Source organism: Rhinoderma darwinii, chromosome 3, assembly GCF_050947455.1.
Source record: "Rhinoderma darwinii isolate aRhiDar2 chromosome 3, aRhiDar2.hap1, whole genome shotgun sequence".
Taxonomy (NCBI): Eukaryota; Metazoa; Chordata; class Amphibia; order Anura; family Rhinodermatidae; genus Rhinoderma; species Rhinoderma darwinii.
In genome coordinates, this window is record NC_134689.1 from 206,437,212 (window position 1) to 206,451,735 (window position 14,524).

The 14,524-nt window shown below is 39.3% G+C and overlaps 1 protein-coding gene across 1 annotated transcript in view; it reads left to right on the forward strand.

Moving 5' to 3' along the window:
- Positions 1-14,524, forward strand: part of ATXN7L1 (ataxin 7 like 1) — a 132,436-nt gene that overhangs the window by 8,349 nt on the left and 109,563 nt on the right.

Genomic DNA, 14,524 nt, shown 5'->3' on the forward strand with positions numbered 1-14,524 from the left:
TGTTCTTCTTATAATTTTTTATTCCTTATTATAAAAAGCCTTTTGTTAATATCAAAATGACACACTAGTTTTACCTGTGTGTTTATATATTAAAACTATACAATTTTTGTATTATCTTTGGGTATCATTCATTTTTATGTCATGTGTAGGAGCATTTTTACCTGTATAGATACAATAAAATTGGTAATTTTTCGGGTCTTGATTCTAGGCGAAGTTTTGATATATTTGGTTTCTGCTGTGTCTTTTAAATACTTTATGTACAGGTGAATCTTTTTTGTGGAGTTAGTAAGTTGACATGAAGTAAATTTTTATTTGCAAAGTTTGTTCTTGCTTCACTGAGTTATGAGGGTTCAGTAGGACTGTTCTTCATGTCGAAAAAGATTGTATAGTGTGGGACTTGCTTCCGACATTAGTCTACATTTATAGAAGCATATCTGGCTATAGCCCTTAGAACATATAAGTGTTTTTATGGATGAGACTAAGCAATAAGAATGCAAGATTTTTTTAGGCTAGAACATAGGTCATGTGATGGGGAAATGGGGACGTTGAGTAATAATTAAAGTATGTCCTCATTTTTCTGTACTGTGGATCTAGAGCATTGTATGGCCACTGCTACTTTTATGCAAGAGATAATCGTTTATTTATTAAAATTGAGTATCCATAAAATACATATGAAAATTCTTATCTTCTTAAAATTAGTAACTTTGTACTTCGAACAAATGGACTTGAACAAAATCTGTCAAATTTTTTTAAATTATTTATATTAATTATGTTAGTTACTAATTCTTGGATTTGTTCCTCATTTAAGGTAATAACTAGAATAAGATAGATCTCGGGTCATCTTTTTAAAAGAGCCAAGATCCGACAAACACACACACACTCACTCTTCAAGAATTCAGCATTAGAGGTCATCAAAAAAAAATCTTCTCTAATTGCTGCATTTGTGTTTAAAGTTGGCAAAGAATATGGCCATTCCATTACAATGATACTCTTGAACTGAAAAGAGTTGTTAACCGGCATATCAGAAGAAGACGTAGAAGGTAATTCATGAAGAATTTGATTTTAGATAAATTTTTAGGATCTGGAGTCAACCATTGCAACTGTAAAATGAGATTTTTATTTGTTTTACTACAGTTAATTTCATGAAGAAGGTGTTATTTTTTTTTCTGTTACTTACAAGAGAATATAGAGAAAAGTTTGTTAATGTTCCCAATGGAATTGTTGGGTATCTGTAAGTGTCTGGTTCTGTTGCGTCACGTTTCAGTTGTTATTGATGGGTATAATAAGCATAGTCTGCTTGCTATGTACCCATTCATAAAACGCAACGTCACGGATCCCATGAATGTAAATTTGATTCATTAAGGGTTGTATTTTGATGGATTTGTCAGAAGTAAATTTCAAGCGCATTGGCTACCTGGCATCTAGGCTTTGTCTAGCCCTGCGTCTCGTGGTTTAATCTTGGTAAATTAGGTTTGTAGAAAAGTTGAAGCTGGTTCAGTAGTGTGCCAGTTATTGTTAACATAAGGTCAACAAGGTACGCTGTCAGTGAGTTCCTCCATTGGAGACTGGGTGACTTAGGTTGTTTTTCTGATGCAGATGTCAATAGACATGTTGAATCATTTATATACACATGGACTAGATGAACTTTGCTAAGGATAGTTCTGACTTTCTACACTGGCTTTCTGGATTACCTCATTTTTAAGAAATACTTTGAGTGCTAAAATATGGGTGCTCATATGGTATGGTGCACACTGCCCTTTCTTTCTCTTCTCTTTTTCTTTCTTTTTCTTCTCCCCTTCTTTTTGATCTTGTCTACAGGGCTGAAACAGGTGCATCCTCCTATTTGTAATAGTTGACAATTTTGCTATTTAAAGAGAAGCTGTTACTACATCTTAGGGCACTAAACCACCAGGATGTCATTATACCGCTGGGGTTTAGCGTTGTAAACCTGCCCCTCTCAAAACTTTTTTATTTTAAGCATTTTGGCTAAAAATAAGTTATAATACAGCGTTCGCCTTATGTAAATTTCCAGTGAAGAGTCCTGAGATGAGTCCAACGGCATCCTGCACATGCTCAGTGCTTAGATGAAGCCGAGGCCAGTACACCTGGACTCCTCTCAGGACTCTACTCTGGTAATTTACATACAGTGCATGCTGTAACATGACAAAATGCTAAAATAGACCGGTTTAAGAGGGGAACGTTTGGGATGCTAAGCCACAGCAGTATACCGACATGCTGGTGGTTTAGTGCTGTAAAATCTAGTGTTAAGATGCCAGGATATGACCTAGTTACAACATGGTTTATATTCAATTGTACTGGCACCAGGCAGTTGCAAATTTTACTGTTATGACTTATTTCTCTCTATGTTATTCTTTGACTCTTTACTCTGTTTGTCTGTTAATGTTACTATTGATTTTTGAAATTGGTAAATTAAAAAAATTATGCAAAGAGAAAAAGCCCTGGTTGCCGGAAAAGACTGGCAGCAAACACTGCTGCAACTAATGTAGAGTAATAGGTATGCAAACAAGTGCACAAATAACAGAGCAAAATAATTTCAGGTCCAACTTTTATTGGTATCAATACATGATGTCCTGGTCATTACCGAGTACCATTTCTGAGCTCATTACATAGGCCTCCAGAGCACACAATATATCAATGTCCAGTGCTGCCCATAACATCCGCTGTGACCGCACAGTGCCCCCAGCACGTGGACAGTTAGTCAGGAAGTGAGTGGCATGATCGGATAAAGTAGTGATCGGATAAAGTAGTGATTTGCTGAATGCACAAACTACGGTCCCGCTCAAACTTGGGAAGAAGTAGAGGTAAACAGAGGGTCAAAAAAGGAAGGTCAAAAGGCCGGCAAATTCCATTTTTGACAACGTAAAACTTCTATCCGGACATGTCATTATCGTTGAAGCATATATTGTATTATTATGTCAGAATACCCCTTTAACTGAGCAGCACTTTCCCGGATCTGCCCAGTCAACATCTGCAAGATGAAATCGAAGTAGCTGTGAGCAAGATAACCCCGTCACCTTAAAACCAGCAAGATTGTTAGCTGCTTTGCTGTCTGCATTGAAAAGCATCCTAAAGGAATGCAACCACAACCTTATTGGATCCATGAAGAATTCAGGCTGAAGACATAGGGGGGATTCTAAAAACAATTACAGTAACTTGGTCTTATAACAACTTATTCGTCTGCACTAGTTTTTTTTTTCTTCATTCCAGTACCTATTAGAAAACAAATATGAAAGATTGCGTGTATTTTTTCTTTTTAAATCAAGGTCTATGTATGGAATTGTAATGACACATTTCAGCTTTTTGAGTACCCCAGTCTTGCCATACTTTGAAGCGTCTTGATCTTTAGAGGGTTCTTCTCAAAATAGTGTTTTATGACTTCCATCAGTGGCAGCCTAGTTCTGGGTCTCTCACTATTCCTTAGAATGGGGACGTTTGAGGCTTGATGCCTGTGGAGAGTTGCCTACGCACATTCATTCTCCATTGACTTGTCACATAACATTATTTTGGAAAAACTCCTTTAAGGCTGTGTTCACATCAGCGTTGGGCTTCTGTTCATGGGTTATGTTAGACCTTTCCATCAGAAGAACCCATGAACGGAAAACCGAACGGAAACCATAGGTTCTGTTTCATTACCAATTTCAATGGTAATTTATCAGTTTGTAATGGTTTCCATTTGTCTCGGTTCCGTAAGGTTTCTGTTATTTCAGCGGAATCAAAAGCGTAGTCGACTGCGCTATTGTTTCCGCAAAAAAAAAATGGAAACCTTATGGAACGGAAACCATTTGAAATCAATGGTAATGCAAACGGAACCTATGGTTTCTGTTTGGCTTTCCGTTCATGGGTTCCACCGATGAAAAGATCTGACGGAACTCTTGAACGGAAGCCCAACGCTGATGTGAACATAGCCTTAACGTTTGAAAGTGTTTCACAATTGAGTGCTTCACGGTACACATTTACCTAATAAAGTCCAAACCACCAATATACTTTCATTGAGAGCAGCCATGGAATAGTAGGTTTGCTCCCGTGCCTTGCAGCGGCATCATTTTAGTGATTTGCCAGGAAGGTAACAGAAGTACACAGCACAGTAGATTTATATGCAGAATATTTGTCACCACGAGTAGAAGTGTTTGTCAGATCTCATTAAGATAGTGTGCTGAGTATGTGGATTGTGGCTTCCGTATACCCTTTCTGTGAGAGAAGCAATTTTTATATACAATAGCTTATATTTGATAATTAGTATTTTTTTTAATGACAAAGCCTTCTGTTTCGCATATAACATTATGTCCTCCGTCCTGAGCATCTCCTTGTTCTAGTGAGGACCCTCTACCCTAAAAAGCAGTCGTCTTAGAATAGAATATTTTCAGAATATTGTGGATGGCAAGGAAAACATACAGGATGCTTGAGTCTTCGCTTTCACTCTCAAATAACCAGACTAAATCTATCCTATTTTAGACCTATATGAAGGAAAATGGGACAACCAGCCTTGAAGAGACTGTCCACTCCAAAAAGCCTTTTACACTACAGTAAATAGCCTAAAAGAAGCCGTTTCTGAATCTGTAATTTTTATATTTTGTCTCGCTTGCATTCCCTTGCTGCAAGCCCACAAACAGGCTGTGCTTATGCATAGAGAGGACTCCTAAGTTTGGCAATATAATAGAGAGGACTCCTAGGACACATCATCGGCATGCAGCGCACGGCCCGTTTTCGGGGGAATGCAAGTGAGTAGAAAGATAAAAATTACAGATTCAGAATCGGCGTCTTTTAAGACTATAGTTTATCACTGAAGTTTAGGGGGTTTTCGGAGGTGAACGAGTCCCTTTAAGACGCATGGGTACAATTAAAGACATGAACATGCCATTAAAAGACACAGACGATTGTTTAATTTACATGGTCCTTGGAGTCCAGATCAACTAGATTGCGCTATATGAAAAAAGTTTGTTTTGTTCCTGGATCCAGATCTGTATAAATGAGAAGTGTTTTCACCGCAGAAACACGTGTTTTTTCTTTTTGGTTTGCAGATGTTAAGGGTTATTTTATGATTTTATTGATAATTGAACAGTTGTTAAAGTGGATCTGTTATCAAACTTTGCTGCCCTGTTTAACGGCAGCATAGTATGGGGACATTTGCACTACACTATTAGCCCAAACTGCACAAAAAATATAGTGCCATTTGGCTAATGGCAGCTAACAAAGTATACAGCAGACTCCAAGTTATGTGTCCGCTGTATTCATGAACAAAGTGCTTCCCCCACCTCTATTCAACCCCCCCACCAGTGACTGATCGGCCGCTGTGTATCTGGCTGTGTACTAAGCAGCAATCAATAACTTTTAAGAGGTCCTTTAGAAAATAAAAGCAACTGCGCCACATTTTCTTTGCACCAGTTTTGACAGATTTCCCCATTGTATGTTACAAAAAGTTGTTACCCCTTTAATTCATTATGTGATATGTAAATTTGTACGTTTTCAGTCCAGTATATTCAGAACTGGCCTTCTTGAGAACCAACTGCCATGAGGTACCAAGTCCCTTAACATGCCAAGCTGTAAAAATGTCATATACAATGAGACAGCTGATGCACAAATTATCATTATTGGGTGTGCACAGTTACAATTTATGTGTCATCTTTTTTTCGTCTATGGTACTGTTATATTGACAAATTTGCAGGACCCCATTTGTATATTACTGGTGCCCACTATTTCTACAAGTGAAGGCTGTAAAAATGTCAAGAAGAAAACAATTAGGATTACACAAAAATAAGCAGATCATTAATCCAGATAAAAGAAGTCCTTATATATAATGTTAGGAAGAATTGCTGGAACCTGCAAATCACTTTTTATATTGAGGTCAGGAGCTTCTGCAGGGTCCTGTACACTGCACAGTGTACACTAAAAATAAAGCCAACGCCACCTAGTGTCCAAGGCAGAAGCCCGTCCAGGTACAGGTTGATGTAGTGTGCTGTAAAGAGGTGTTACTAGTTTACTGTTTAGTGCATGTACTTCAGTAATACAGCACCCGCTGATTGGCTCTACTTTCCCCTAATGTGGTGATCTTCCAGCCAATCGCGTGGTAGTCACTGCCTGTGGAATTGTTGCTTATTATTTCAAATTATGAAGGCCCAGGAAAAGCCATTGTAAGTTGAAAATATTGTAACCTTTAAAGGCTATGTAAACCTTTTTTGAAGTCTGTTTTTCTTTTTTTTTTTATGTAATGTATGTGTTTGTGCATCGTAAAGGGGTTTTCCAGCCGGTAAAAATTGATGGCCTGTCCTGAGGATAGGCCATCAATAGCTGATGTGTCAGGTCTGACTTCCGGGACCCCAGCCGATCAACTCTTTTTGAAGGGGTGTAGCACTCATACAAGCGCTACTTCCCCTTTATTTCTACTTGCTCACTGTGAATCTTCGACACGCATTTAGCTGTGATTCACAGGTATTGCAGCCTTTTCTCACATTCACTTCAATGGCAGAAGCGGCTGCAATACCTGTGAATCGCTGCTAAATGCGTGTCGAAGATTCACAGTGAGCAAGTAGAAATAAGGGGGAAGCAGCGCTGGGGATAGGCCATCAATTTTTACTGGCTGGAAAACCTTTAAGCATTTTTCTAATATACATTTATTAAAAATGTTATTATTTATCCACTATATATAGAAGGTACATAATGCAGCTGTAAGCCGAACCCCGTCAGTCAGCTGGACTGATGACTCCGCTAACAGTCTACTGTGGGCCTCTGACACATAATCTAACCCTAATACTGATCAAATCATAGATTTGATTGGTATTGGGATTAGATTGTGTATCAGAGGCCCACAGGAGCTGCTGTCAGCCTAGCCGTCAGTCCAGCTGACTGACAGATTTGTCTTTAAAGTGTTGGTTTTTTTTGCAGCTTTTATGTATAGTGGATACATAGAAGCTGCAGCACTAAAACGCACATTTTGAATGTATATTAGAAAAAAATTTGAGATGCACAAACATACAAGGCTTCAAAGGTTTATATCGTTTGCCTTTGTAATTTGAGCAAGCACTGCATATTAGACACGGTATATGCAAGTAACGTGGTTTTTTTATAAACTAACTTGTCTGAATGTAAGTGTGATATGCCATATTATATTGTATAGTTCAGGGATACAAAAGTGAATGAGCAATTCTTTCAAATCTTCAGATATTTCAATGGGGCGCTTATATCTACTCCTTATAGACTGTTCTAGACATTTTTAATAAATGCATATTAGAAAAAATGCTTAAAGGGGTTTTCCAGCATATATGACTTTGGTATGCTCCATCTGTATTTCTCATATTACCATGATAGAATTTTCATTACTTCCTTGTGATATTTTTGTTTCTTTCTCAAGTTTGAAACTTGTAGTGACAGACAATTTCCAGTGGGAGGCAGCCTAAGGCAGAAGCTACTATTGACAGTGAAGATGTTCAACCAAATATTCATATTTCTAAAGCAAATTAAAGACCTTTTAGAAGAGTCCAATTCATCCAGAAGCTCTTGGGTTGCTATATGTGTTGAGTACAAGGCTGTAGTGTTCAGATAATGGTGGTTTTAGTTGTCTGACCTAAGATTATGCTGCGGTTAGGTGAGTAAGCAGAGGTTCTTATTTGTCATGGATTCTGGCAACCCGGATATCTGTTGTATGTGGTCCGTGTACATTTACAGATATATTGGTATTCCGGTAAGACGAGAGATTAATATGATCATCACAAAACATCCATACTCATCCTATGGTTATTTCTTTCCTCTAGGCTTGACTTGTCAGACTCTTCTATCTGTATTCCCATCCATCGGTCCTCGGAACAACACATACCTATGCAAATTTCCTTCATTTGAATGATAAGTAGGCTAAGTACATGTAAATGAAATGCGCACATCTGCAGCCAGAGCCCTGGCCTTCTTGTGACTCTCCAGGCCTGAAGTGCTCATCCCTCGCCTACAGCATTAATAACACCTGCACAATTGGCGAGGACAAGAAGGAGCTCCTTGTGTTTACTTCTAACAGGCAGAATGCCCTCACCAAGGGCTTCAGGACTTTCTCTGTTGCCTGGGACTTGGATGATTCTCAAAATGCAATGCCCTGAGCAGAGCGTTAATAATTTAGCCGAGCAGAGAATTTTTACAATCCTGACTAGTTGTAGAGTATTGTCGAATGTTTAGCAACAGTATGGCCACAGTGATCATTTGCAAGAAGTATTGTAAGTGCTCAAATCTAATATTCACCTTGATAATTGTTACGTGTTAACCGGCCTTAACTGTCCCGCTGCATTAGGCCTTGTTCACACATTGCGATTTGTTGCAGATTTTGATGCACTTTTTGGAGCCAAAAGTGGTTTCAAATGGAACAGATATATAAAGGAAGAACTTATACTTCTCCTTGATCCACTTCTGGCTTTAGCTAAAAAATCTGCAACAAATCACAATGTGTGAACATAGCCTTATAGGAGCTAAGCTATTATGATGGGGTTCGTCGACAAGCCTGCTGACTAGTATTTTCTATAGGATGAAGAATAGTAAGTAGAGAAAAAACTCTATTATCGCTACTTCATCCTTAACATTTCTGGTTCTGATAAACTACCAAAAGTTTTACACACATTTGTGAATGATATAAGCAACATTTTTTATAAGCGACATATTTTAGGATTCGTGCTCCCTTACCTCTCTAGAACTGACATTCTGGGTAAATGTTAATGTCTAAAATTAAACCATAAGTTCATTCTTTGTGTACGTTTTTCTTTTTATGTTCTAAAAGGTTATAGAGACATCCGAAAATTACTTCAGTATAGTACCAGATATTGGGACCCCCACTAATTGCTAGATCAAAGGGACCCCTAATGAGGTAATAGCTCGGAGATTAACATATTTCCAAGCTATCTTATTGGCTGTCCATTGAATGTTCTCTTTTAACTTATGTCTATTTGTGCAAACTCCAGTACATGGGATTGCCTTTATTAAAATAAAGCTTAATGGATAATTCTAGTCAAAAATCAAAAATTGGCTAGTACAAAGGGGCAGATGTACGTAGACTGCCATTTCTTATGTAGGAAGTATGAAGTCTGCAGTAGGATGTGATTTCATTTCAAGGGGTTTTCCTACAAGGGAAATTTTTTGACATATCCACAGGATATGGCATAAATGGCAGATAGATGTAGGTCCCACCTCTGGGACCTGCACCTATCTCTAAAACGGGGCCCCCTAAACACTGTTCTAGTTTTGTCTGCTATCTCTGACTCCCGGCCACTTCCTGACTTTATGGTCGGGAGTTACGGAAACAGCGTAGCTCGCTGAGCTACGCTGTTTCCGTAACTCCCATAGTAGTGAATGGCAGTTACGGAAGCAGCGTAGCATGCGAGTTACGCTTTTTCCGTAACAACAATTCAGTTCTATGGGGCTTACAAAAACCGTGTAGCTCAGCGAGTTACGCTGTTTTCACCTTCATGGTCCAAAATCAGCCGACACACAAAGAGGTAGAACGGGGTTTAGGGGGGTGAGGGACCTGCATCTATCATCCCAGAGGTGGGACCCGCATCTATCTGACATTTATGACACATCCTGTGGATATGTCATAGATGTCCCTTGTGGGAAAACCCCTTTAAGAGGCGCACACCTCCTAATAAATTTGTTGCATCTTCTGCTGTCCGTGCGCTAGAAAGAAGTCTATCCTACCTAGGCACTGGTGTAGATTTCCGCCAGTTTCTGGCATTCATTATAGTGAGTTTGTTGGGCTGCAGGTGGCCCTATATACTCCTACTAAAACCTGCCTACTTAAAAAAAACAAGTTCAGAGAGTGGCAGAAAATGTCGTGCACCATAATTTGCGACTTTAACGCCACTAAGGTGGTGTAAACGTTTTTTAATAAATTCCCCCCCACAGTGGATATGTTTTTCGTTCGCACGTTGTAACGTCTTTATTTCACCTGTTATACGCTGTTACTTCATGTTCTTTTTATCATAGAATCAAGTGGTGTTATCCAGGCCTCGAAGTTATGCGGAAATACTTTGTAAAAATGCTAGTTGGAAGGAGTTTCATAGGCCTAAATAAGAATAATGAGCTGACTGCTATGGGCCACTACAGAAGAGTCACATTTTTGGTTCTGTTTCCTATTCTATTTACTGGGTTGACTTATTCTACAGGTCATTAGGAGTAATGACTAAATATCAGTCCAACTTTCAGCATTCCCATACTTATAGATCATTTAAAAAAAAAAAAAAAAATGGCACTATATGGCAGTTTTAATGAATGTGCTTTGATATAAAAAATGATCTCTATTATTTATAGGGGCAGTTGCATGAAAACAGTTTTTTTTGTAAATGTCAGACAAATGTTGAAAGCAGTTTCCAGGTGATTGTTGTCATTTCTCATATTTTTCTCTTATTTAAAACTCATCCAGCCTCTCCAGGAATATTTGGGTTTTGCAAGATTGTCTTGTTCCCTGGAATTTAATTCTTGCTCGAGCATTTAGGTCTATATTTTCAGGGTAACTGGTATGAGCCAATTGAAAGTAATAATGTCACCGTGACCAGAGCTGGTGGTGGTTTTATTCATGTAATGTCAGATGTATCATGTTTTCAGCCAATCTTTATTCTCATATATTCTGTATCTATACAATGTTTTTGTTGCTGGGGTTTTGTACCTCTGATGTTGTTTTTTTTGTATTATCTGCCTTGACTTCAACAAGTTTTGATAATGGGTCGAGAGAGGGGTCTATCTATCCTGCGGGTCTTGCGTTCACCTAAGCGGGGAGGGAAGGATTAGGCCACCAGGGTTGGATCATTGCGCGCAGTTTATCACATGTCCTGTAGATACCTTATCTCCGCTTCATGTGAGTCATGGAAAGCTGAATTATCTGGATATTGCAGCAAACTGTATTCTGTAATGAGATGATCTGATCTCAGGGCTGCTCTGATGTGTTTGAATTTGTCTGCGGCTTTCAATAAATTCACATCACTCCTGCAATTGTTAGGCCCACTATTTGCTAAGTACATGGCTACACAGAACACAGGATACTAAACTTATTATTATTTTTTAAGTTGTCTGACAACTTTCATTGTCAGCAGATATTTTTGCTAGAAAGCCCAGGGAGTACCAATGCTCAAAGCACCTGCTAGAGAGCCAAGCTGGCCGAGGAGTAATTTTTCTGGTGGTTAAGAAATCTTTAAATGTACGGCTTTTTTACAGGACCGCAGTTAAATATAATAAAATTGACATCTGTGGTGAAAACAGTGTTGTGGTGAAATCTGTGTTTTCTTATGTCGGCTTTATTGATGGCTATGTTTGTTTGACTGTGTTGAGCATAATCTGAAAACAATAGTGAGTGCTGTCAATGGCAGCCATTACTGCCTGACTTTTATTGTCTTAGGCCATGGAATAAGATTGTTGTGCTGTGGATGTGGTCCGTGCAGGGTAAACATGTTCTAATCCCTGACAAACCAATTTAGAAATTTCTGTTGTAGGTTGCCTTTATATCAAGCTTTATATATTTTACAAGATCTCCAAAAATGTTCCTGCTTTTCTCCCCCCACGCACAGCGCCACTTGTCTATGGGATGTGTCTTTTCTTGTAGCATGGCCGTAATTCACTTGATTGGCGAAAGCTATTCGGACTCCTGCACACGGCCATAGGTCTGCACACGGCCATAGCTGTGTGTACGGTCCGTGAGTACGGCATGGACGGGCCGCGGAGTGTTATCCGCGGGCCATCCGCAAACACGGGCCGTGCACACAGATGCAGACCGTATAAGGGCATGTCCTATTTTTTTGCGGTTTGGGCTCAAGACAATGCACGGACTGTGGAAATTGGATCGTGTGCATTGGCACATAGGAAAGCATGTGATCTATACTATCCGCAATTGCGGATTGCATACGGCCACAAAACTGCGGTCGTGTGCATGACGCCTTACACTGTATGACAAGTGAATGCTGGGAAAAAAAGGGATTCACAGGACCTTGTATGTCAGAAGCGTATAAGTGCTGCGTGACCCTGTCCTGACCACTGAACACATACAATTACTCAGCAGTTAATGATGGAGTTAATAGTGGGACCTCTTTCCCCTTCAGAAATGTCCTGTTGGAATAAATGAACTAGATAACTTTGATAAATGTATGTTGTACCATTGCTGACACGATAACATCATAACTGCAGATTGGACTGTTGAAAAAGCATTGAGATCTTGGCACTGGGCATCTGTTCTTTTCCATTTAGTATCCAAGGACCAAGTGACTACTAGAAGAGCGTGCTCCATGCCATTTAACAACAGTCACTACCCTAAAATATTGGCATAACTGGATGGATCCATAGAAGGGTCAGAATTTGGTAAAATTATCATTGGTCTATCAACATAACATTGATTCATCCGCTCATGTGACCTTCTCTAGCTCTCTGTGTTGCTGTTTTTATGCTATCATGACCACTTTTCTTTGTTTGCAAATACCAGATTAGTATAAATTTGTTTGCTGTTGTTGTGCAGGCAAATTTATAACGTTGCAATTTCTGTGCGTGAAAATCTTAGACTGTATAGCGTTGCTGATCTTCGAGCCCTCTGTGCCTTGTAATCATTATTATACACATTTAGAGTCCTTAAAGGGATTGTCCAGTTTCAGCAAATGAATGTTACTTTTTTGTATAATTAAGTTCTACAATATTCGAATATACTTTCTGTACTAATTCCTCACTGTTTGCGAGATCTCTGCTTGTTATTCAGTACAAGCAATCATTGTTTACTACCAATGGATAATAATCAGTCCATGGTCATGTGATGGACACAGGTGCACAGCTCGTTACAGTATGTGTATCAGAGTTCTGTCTTCTAATGATCCCATCACCTGTGTGTTCATCACATGACCGTGGACAGAATTGTATCCACTGGAAGTAAACAATGAATGTTCCTATTAAATTACGGCAAGCAGAGATTTTGAAAACCCTGAGGAATTAATACAGAAAGTATATTGGAAAATTGTATAGCTTTTAATTATACAAAAAAATAACATTCATTTGCTGAAACCGGACAACTACTTTAAGATTATATCTATTGTTCATTCCTAAAGGGGTTTTCCCATGAGGGACATTTATGACATCCGCAGGATATGTCATAAATGTCAGATGCGGGTCCCACCTCTGGGACCTGCACCTATCTCTAGAATGGGGCCCCTTAAACCCCGTTCTACCTTTTTGTGCTCACGCTGCCTCCCGGCCACTTCTTGACTACATGGTCTGGAGTTACGGAAATGGCTTAACTCGCTGAGCTACGCTGTTTATGTAACCCCCTTAGTAGTGAATGGCAGTTACAGAAGCAACGTAGCATGCGAGCTACGCTGTTTTATATAACTACTATTCAGTTCTATGGGAGTTACTGAAACCGTGTAGCTCAGCGAGTTACGCGGTTTCTGTAACTCCAGACCATGTAATCAAGAAGTGGCCGGGAGGCAGCGTGAGCACAAAAAGGTAGAATGGGGTTTAGGGGACACCGTTCTAGAGATGGGTGGCGGGTCCCAGAGGTGGGACACGCATCTATCTGACATTTATGGCAAATTCTGCGGATATGCCATAAATGTCTCTCATGTAAAAACCCCTTTAAATTTAACAAAAACTGAGACTCAAGGGAGTACCTGATATATGGGTTGCAGACAAGTCATTTTGTAGAAGGGTTGGTATACCCAATAAATTGCTAATTCACATTAAGATCAGGTTTGGATGAACAATATTGTTCACAGCAATATTTGCAGAGATTACCGTGGTGAAACGCCAAATATTTTTTTACAGAGGAAACAACGATTTTGCATTAAAACTAGTCTACTTCTAGGGGTTGTCATGGAAAAAAACTCTTTTTAAAAGGAAGCTGGTACCGCGATGAGCTGTTTTTGGCCAGGGAAGTCACACCATCCACACATTTCCCCTCAGTGGCCAGCCATTTAAATGAATGCATGGACGGGCCAGGTCTGCCAGTTCTGTCCCGGCTCATAGAGGGGTGTTCAAGTGGGAGACCACCTCTATAACATCCGTATGCCCTTATATGACATATGGACAAGGGTTGTCAGTGAGAGAACCCCTTTTAAGTTGGAGCATATTTATCAAACTGGTCAAGGTTTGGTGATTCCCTCATGGAAATAATTGCAAATTGCTCTTCTAGAAAAAGGTGTAATATAAGAAAAACATTTCTGCGGGAATTATTCAAATAGAGAGGGAAGACGTTCGTTGTTCTATAGGCTAGTACTGTATCTTCACGTGCCTCTGGATTTTGGAGGTATATAAAGGTTTTTATCATAAAGTCTATGAGCATCTGTGAGAGAAAAAAATGTGGCATTCTCCATCTCATGCTGTATTATGGATGTATTTTTGGGTAGAAGCGTTACTTCTAGAGGAGAATAAGGTACCTCAAGTATGTACAATACAGCGACACATGGAATGCCAGACACACATGGACGGCATGTTCTATCCTACAGGGCCTGTACACACTGCAATGCTATGTGCATGATCCTTTACTGAAGACTATTTTATACAGGCCCATTGAAAT